Raw genomic sequence first — 8,112 nt, forward strand, 5'->3', positions numbered from 1 at the left:
AGCACTTTATCATCACCAACAGGGATGCCTGGAGTAACTAACTCCTTCTGGTAAATGTATGAGGCCAGGCTGTACAGGCTATGGAAGGAGCTGTGGCTGACATGGTCTCAACCATGAAGCAGGGTCTTTGGCTGTTGTACAGAGGGGGAGGAAGAATTAGAGAAGGGAAAAACATCGATGTCCAGTGCAGCTGGTGCTATCGTGATGGGTTTCTGAGGTCCCCATTGTCTTGCCCTATTTGCACTCCTGCACGTAGACCCTGCACCTGAGCAAAATAACTTCTCTCTCTTTAATGGGCCATCAGCTGTTTCTACCTCAGAGGTTCAGCCCTCTCCATTTCTACTCCTTCAATGACAATTCCAAACCCTGCTGGCCTGGAGCCCCATCCAGCCCTTATTGAACCCAACAGAAGTCTTTTCATTGGCTTTAACAGGAGCTGGACTGGCCTCCAGAGGCAAGTGACAATGTTGAATGAAAACTAGGTCCTTCCCCATTAACAGCTTGGAGCTAAGCACTGGGAAGGCATTTATGTCACATAAAAAATTGGCACTGATGTCAGTACCCCAAATCTTTATGTCTCACAGCTCATTAACAGCTAGAACAAATTTTGGAGAGGTTTGTCTGAGCTTTCCCGCAGGATTTCCAGATCTGAAACACACGTTCTGTGGAAATTGCTGCTATTTTATGGTATGTTAATGCTTAAAAATATACCATCTGTGCAGTTTCCGCAGAGTGATGAACCCAGAAGCAGTTCGATATGAAATTACAGCTTCTCATACTAGGGCATCTCCCTTCTGACATTTGTTCCAGTCTCGGAATGTTTCTTTTTAATGCATGTACTGAAATGAACTGAAACATCAGAAGATGATTCACAAGGAAAACCGAACATGGTGCCAGCTGCGCACACGTCCGTGTGAACAGCAGTGCTGCTGCTGCTCCTTGGACAGCTGTGGAACATGCCACTGGTCAGTTGTTTGCTTTAAGGTGTATTGGATCCATATGAGAGAGAGTATGGACAAAATAAGAAACAATGTTTTTATTTCTCACCACTGTATTTTTTGCTCTTGGGTTTCTCCTTCATGCCATGGGATGGGGCTGATGCTGTGGACACCGTATTTTGTTAAAGCAAGGACAGTTTTTCACTTAGCATCCACAACAGGTTACTTACTAGGCTAAAGTTGCTGGGGATCCCCCACCACTGAATCAAAGAGGAGACATGAATAAGGCTGTCAGAACTGTGATTTGAGAAGGGGGCTGGTTTCATTTAGTCTGACTTCATCTCCCATTCTAACCTGATCAGGGACACTCCAGCTATTGCTTGAACTACTGGAAGAGCTCAGCATTTGTTCTTACAATTCCGAACAATATCCAGGCCAATAGGAACCTGGGGGAAATTTGGTGCGTGGATACTTTCATAGAATCACATGCTCTAGAGATGGAACAGACCTATTAGATCACTTAGGGATCTGGGGCAAAATCAGTACTTGGTCCTGCTAGTGAAGGCAGAGGGTTGAACTTGATGACCTTTCAGGGTCCCTTCCAGCTCTATGAGATAGGTATATCTCCATATATCATTTTATTTATTTTTAAGGACTAGTGCAGAGTCCTGCACTTAGAGTCCTGCACTTAGGGCAGAAGAATCCCATGCACTACTACAGGCTGGGGACTGACTGGCTAAGTGGCAGTTCTGCAGAAAAGGACCTGGGAATTACAGTGGATGAGAAGCTGGATATGAGTCAACAGTGTGACCTTGTTGCCAAGAAGGCTAATGACATATTGGGCTGCATTAGTAGGAGCATTGCCAGCAGATCGAGGAAAGTGATTATTCCCCTCTATTGGGCACTGGTGAGGCCACATCTGGAATATTGCGTCCAGTTTTGGGAACCCCACTACAGAAGGGATGTGGACAAATTGGAGAGAGTCCAGTGGAGGGCAACAGAAATGATTAGGGGGCTGGGGCACATGACCTATGAGGAGAGGCTGAGGGAATGGGGCTTATTTAGTCTACAGAAAAGAAGAGTGACTGCAGCCTTCAACTACCTGAAGGGGGGTTCCAAAGAGGATGGAGCTAGGCTGTTCTCAGTGGTGGCAGATGACAGAACAAGGAGCAATGGTCTCAAGTTGCAGTGGGGGAGGTCTAGGTTGGATATTAGGAAACACTATTTCACTAGGAGGGTGGTGAAGCACTGGAATGGGTTACCTAGGGAGGTGGTGGAATCTCCATCCTTAAAGATTTTTAAGGCCTGACTTGACAAAGCCCTGGCTGGGATGATTTAGTTGGGGATTAGTCCTGCTTTGAGCAGGGGGTTGGACTAGATGACCTCCTGAGGTCTCTTCCAACCCTGATATTCTATGATTCTATGACCTCCATTGGAGTCAACAAAGCTATGACAATTTACATCAGCTGAGGATCTGCCCTGGTATGTGCTTATGAAATGTGTTTATGTTTGTGATGGGATCCCTGGGGTGCAACCTGGAACTGGGGTACTGCTGACCCCTCTGTCCCACCAACCTGGGCTCCTTCTCACACTCTGATGCTGTGACATGCTGCAAACCTCTGGCAGGTACTCCACTTACACAGCCATCCACAGGCAGGGACACACCCAGCTGAGTTACATGAATGCTTCTCTCACCCACTCATAAACCAACAATAGAGAGGCGCCAGCCAATTCCCACCAGCTCCGCAACCGTACACCCCAGAGCTGTGCTGTCTTGTCCTGGTCAGAAGACTGACCAGTGTAAGTTTATTAACCAGTCCGCCCCCACCCTCTATGTGGAGAGGTCACGCACAAGCCTGTGTAACTGAGCTTAGATTTCCCAAGCACTTCAACCAAAATACACTGCTTTAGGTAAAGTATAAAACACATTTATTAACTACAGAAAGATAGCTTTTAAGTGATTATAAGTGGTAGGCATAAAAGATCAGAGAAAGTTACCAGAGAAAATAAAAGAAAAACGCACAGTCTAAATCTTAAACCTTATTACATTATGACAGGTTTCAGACGGGGTAGCCGTGTTAGTCTGTATCAGCAAAAAGAATGAGGAGTCCTTGTGGCACCTAAGGTGTCTCTAAAGTGCCACAAGTACTCCTTGTTCTTTTTGCTTATTACATTCAGCGTTATTTAGAGCAGCAATTTTCTCACCCCACTGGATGTTACCGTTCTTAATACACAAACTTCCCCTTAAGCCTGGACCAGTTTCCTCAGGTGAAGTTGTCATCTTCTCAGTGTTCCGGCAGCTTCCAGAGTAGGTTGAGGAGGAGAAAGGCAAAAGCCAGCTGCCTCTGTTTCCTATTTTATATCCTTAGTCTATGTGCCCAGAAGACACTTGCCCAGACACGTCCTGGTGGGCTTTGCTGAGTCACCGTGTTGAGCAATCCCCTGGTCTTGTGTGTGGTCTTGTGCAACTGAGTCATAGGGCTGAGTAGTCCCCATTGTGTGGTGCTTGGGCAGCTGTCACTGAATTCTAAATCCCTCAGTTACAACTCCCCTGCTGATGAATGGTCCTTGATCACCATCCTGGGGGCGGGTCCTTTGTACATCACTAGCAAGCTTACAGCATATTTACTAACAACCATGCAGCAAAATCTCGTAACTTCATACATACTAATGATATACATATTTGAACAGAACAACGGGTTTCAGTAGATCATGACCTTTCATAGGATGTCTTACATGGCATGCTTTGTATGAGGTATCACAACTATATATGAATGATGACTATGGAGTTTAAAGGTGGCCCTTTCGAGATACAGTGTGTCGCACCTCCCCTCTTAGTTCACTGTAAGATGGTTAGTCACTGACTAACTCAAATGCAATGTGTGTTAGGGTTCTTTTGGCATCCAGCCATCAAAGCCATCAGGAAGCGTGCCTCAGTTTCCCCTTCCATACAGGAAACCAGGTTTATTATGGTTTCTCTGCTGTGACAAACTTTAAGTGTGTTTACAGGTAATAGCTGATTAGCAGCATTATCATGAGGTTTGTTAACATTACAGGTGATCCCAATTACCATTCCTAGTATGTTCAAAGGCGCTTCCCAAAAATTGTGCATAGTGTATCTTATCACGGGGTTTAACATCAGTATCAAAATCCTTATTACAAGGTTTAACTGTAACAGCAAATCTTTCACCATGGGTAGGCGTTTCTGAGTATTTTTACTATACCACACCTTCTGTTTAGGCAGCCTGGTTTTGAGGTTGGTTTGTTCATTACTCATTGAGTCATTTATCTCCTTCCTGAACCTTGCATGTAATCAGTTACTGGCTTTTCTTTCCCTCCAGTGTTCCTTTCTGCCTGGGTTCTCAATCTAATTGTACGTCTGGGATTTTGGCACCTCAGGGTCTGGTGAGATAAGGGTTCAGGGAGATCCTGCATATTGGCTGGCCCTCTGCTGAGCTGTCTCCCAACCCTAGAACTCTACATATGCAAAAAATCCACCTCCCTTCTTGGGGTTACCGTGTGATCCCCACTCCCAGCACTGGGATCTTCCCCACCCCCTTTCCCTAGAGCAGGGGTCTGCAACCTTTCAGAAGCGGTGTGCCGAGTCTTCATATATTCACTCTAATTTAAGGTTTTGAGTGCCAGTAATACATTTTAACGTTTTTAGAAGGTCTCTTTCTATAAGTCTATAATATATAACTAAACTATTGTTGTATGTTAAGTAAATAAGGTTTTTACAATGTTTAAGAAGCTTCATTTAAAATTAAATTAAAATGCAGAGCCCCCCGGACAGGTGGCCAGGATCTGGGCAGTGTGAGTGCCACTGAAAATCAGCTCGCATGCCTCCTTTGGCACGCGTGCCATAGGTTGACTACCCCTGTCCTAGAGAGTTGTGATCTCTGCTCTCTGGGCTAAGAATGTCTCCTTTTCATTTGGATTCACCTTTTCCCAACAGTTCTTTCATAGCTGCTTTCTGTGTCTCACCAGCCAAGGGCAATCCCTCCTTCCTTCTGACAGATGGGTCATCTGCATCCCCACAGACATCCATTCCTTCGTTGTGTCACAATGTTCGGATCCTTTTCCTTAGTGATATGAACTCTGAATTCTTCGGAGTGAGGGGAGCTTGGAAGGCTGGTTTGGCTGCTGAGCTGAGAGACAATAACTTGTAAATAGAATCATAGAATCATAGAATATCAGGGTTAGAAGGGACCTCAGGAGGTCATCTAGTCCAACCCCCTGCTCAAAGCAGGACCAACCCCAACTAAATCATCCCAGCCAGGGCTTTGTCAAGTCAGGCCTTAAAAATCTTTAAGGATGGAGATTCCACCACCTCCCTAGGTAACCCATTCCAGTGCTTCACCACCCTCCTAGTGAAATAGTGTTTCCTAATATCCAACCTAGACCTCCCCCACTGCAACTTGAGACCATTGCTCCTTGTTCTGTCATCTGCCACCACTGAGAACAGCCTAGCTCCATCCTCTTTGGAACCCCCCTTCAGGTAGTTGAAGGCTACAATCAAATCCCCCCCTCACTCTTCTGTTCCACAGACTAAACAAGCCCCATTCCCTCAGCCTCTCCTCATAGGTCATGTGCCCCATGAATTATCCCAGCCAGGGCATTGTCAAGCCAGGCCATGGAGGGTTTGATTTGATTTAAAATTGTTGGATTGCTTGATGCTGACTCCAAAACCCCTACTCTAATGGCTAGAAAACACTTATTTCAGTTAAACAGCTAAAAGTCTTTGGCAGTGATGGAGTGTTTGACTCTTTGATACCATTCCTAAGGTAATGCCCAGTAGACAAACAATACAACAGAAACTCCATTCCAAGTTTGAGTGATAACGAAAGAAGTCTCCAAAGCTGAAACTGCTGGAGGAGGTTCTAATATTTTCATCATTGCGTTATCTGAAACATGTTTATGTAGTAAAGGGTTTCATCAGGCATAACTCCCTTCATACAAAGTGTATCACATAAGCACTTAGATACTACAGCGATGGGCAGGATAGATAAATAGATAGCCTCTCATTTGTGCTGAATTCACTTCCACAGGCTTTTGAAATCTTTTCACATGTAAAACAGTCCTTTCTACTTATTTCTTTTTCACAAGTTAGTACTGAGTTTACACCCAATATAATAGGGTGCTTTACGCTTCTGAGGACCTCGACTCTTTTCTGATCCCCCTCCTAGCCTGTGAAGATGGAATGCTACTGGTGCTGAAATGAGACTATATGATAGAGGAGATGCCTACTGTTTGCGGCCTCTGGAGGGGACTAACACAATGAAACCCATACGACTGCACTTCACTTTCAAGAAAAGATGCTGAAAAAAATCAAATCCTCTTTTTGCCACATGGGTTGGTTGGAGTACCACAAACATCGCTGATGTGCAAGAAGAGGAAGCCCTCTGGCATGGAACTTTATCTTCATGTAGTTAAAATATTTATGCTTCAGGGGTCTGGATGGCCATGGAGATTAGGGACAGGATATGGAGGGCTTCAGCTGTAGGCCATCATTTGAAATCAGGCCCAGGTTTTCAGCAAACGAATGGATGGTTTGATTTCCTATTAAAATGAAGTCAGAGTCTCAGCCTAATTGCTAGCAGAAAGGTTCTAATTTACATGAATGAGCATATTAAAATGGACCTCCTTGTGAGCGAACTCATGAGACAGAGCAAGTGATTGAAGGATGGTCCTTGCTCAGTGTGTCTGAAGAATTTCAAGACTGTCACACAAATTCCACAATATGTCATCAATAAATCCAGAGGGGACTATTAAATGATCTAGTCTGGCCCCCTGCATAACACAGGCCTTAGAACTCTGCTGTCATTACATGTGGAATTTGCTACTGTTTCACTATTGTTCCACGAGGCTGTATTAACACGTACTTAAAAAAGAAGAAGCGGAATTATGTCTTCTCTTTTATAGTGTAGTGAGAGCCGTGCTGGCTGCCTCTTTTGGCTGTTGAATAGTGCAGTAAGCACAAGGTGGTGAGAATTAATGTTCCCTTTCCCCCCATGCTGCCCCAAGCTAAAACAACCCTGTTAGTCAGGGATAGCCTAACAAACCAGAGAGATGAACTAACCAGGCATCTAGCCTTTTGAACTTATTACCTGGCATTTGTATTATATAAAAGCGACAGAGAAGAATGCAGAAACCCTGGGGCCAGACCAACGGATGGAAATGGGAAAAAACACAGCAGCCCTCTCGCAATAAAGATGAAGGTTTATTACTGTGCACCTTTGCACCATCTGGCCCCGGGTTCTAGTAGCTGAAGTGGGAGCAAGAACTGCGTCACCTACCTTCCTTTCTAGGAGGAAAGAGAACCCTCATGCACGAAGGGTCTGTACATTAGATGTTCGCTATTTTTTTTTTTTTTTTACTATTGGTCCAAGCTTCATCCTGTGGTTGTAGTTCTAAGCAGCAACACTGACTACACCTCCTGCTTGCCTCTTTCTGCTTCTTTTGCTTTGCTCCATGAGCCAGGGAAGAGTAAGAGAAAATGAACCTCTCTACCATTCTTACTGGACGCTCTGAGCAGGCACACTGTGAGAGAGACACCGCTCACCACAGTGCCCAGCATGCTGTTGGTGCTATAAGGGAGCCAGACTCCGGACTGTCACCATGTGGGTGGGCAACATGGGTGAATGTCAGGGGCTCCCCTACACTTGTGACCCTGCTCAAGGGTTTTTAGAACTTCATAAGAGAGCATAGCCCCTAATTCCTCCAGCTGTGTCAGAGAGAGTAGGGTGAAGGCAACGCCATGTGAGAATGGCCAGGCATAGAAGGGCAAGACAACGCACCTTCTCTCTAAAGGTGTGTAGGTGCCGTGCCCTACCTGGGTGTCACCAGGAACAATTCCTCTCAGGAACCCCAAGTGCAACATGGTTCCTGCTCATCTCCTCTGCTATGCCTGCAACACATCTTCTCAGGGTATGTCTACACTGCAATTAAAAACCCATGGATGGCCCGTGCCAGCTGACTCGGGCTTGCAGGGCTTGGGCTAAAGGGATGTTTAATTGCAGTGTAGATGTTCAGGCTAAGCCTGGAGCCTTCTAAGACCTGTGAGGGGCTAGGTTTCCATGGCTCATGCTGCAGCCCATCTATACTGCAATTATACATCCCCTTAGCCTGACCCCTGCAAGTCCGAGTCAGCTGCCACAGGCAAGCCACCAGTGAC

Source organism: Emys orbicularis, chromosome 2, assembly GCF_028017835.1.
Source record: "Emys orbicularis isolate rEmyOrb1 chromosome 2, rEmyOrb1.hap1, whole genome shotgun sequence".
In the NCBI taxonomy this organism is placed as follows: Eukaryota; Metazoa; Chordata; order Testudines; family Emydidae; genus Emys; species Emys orbicularis.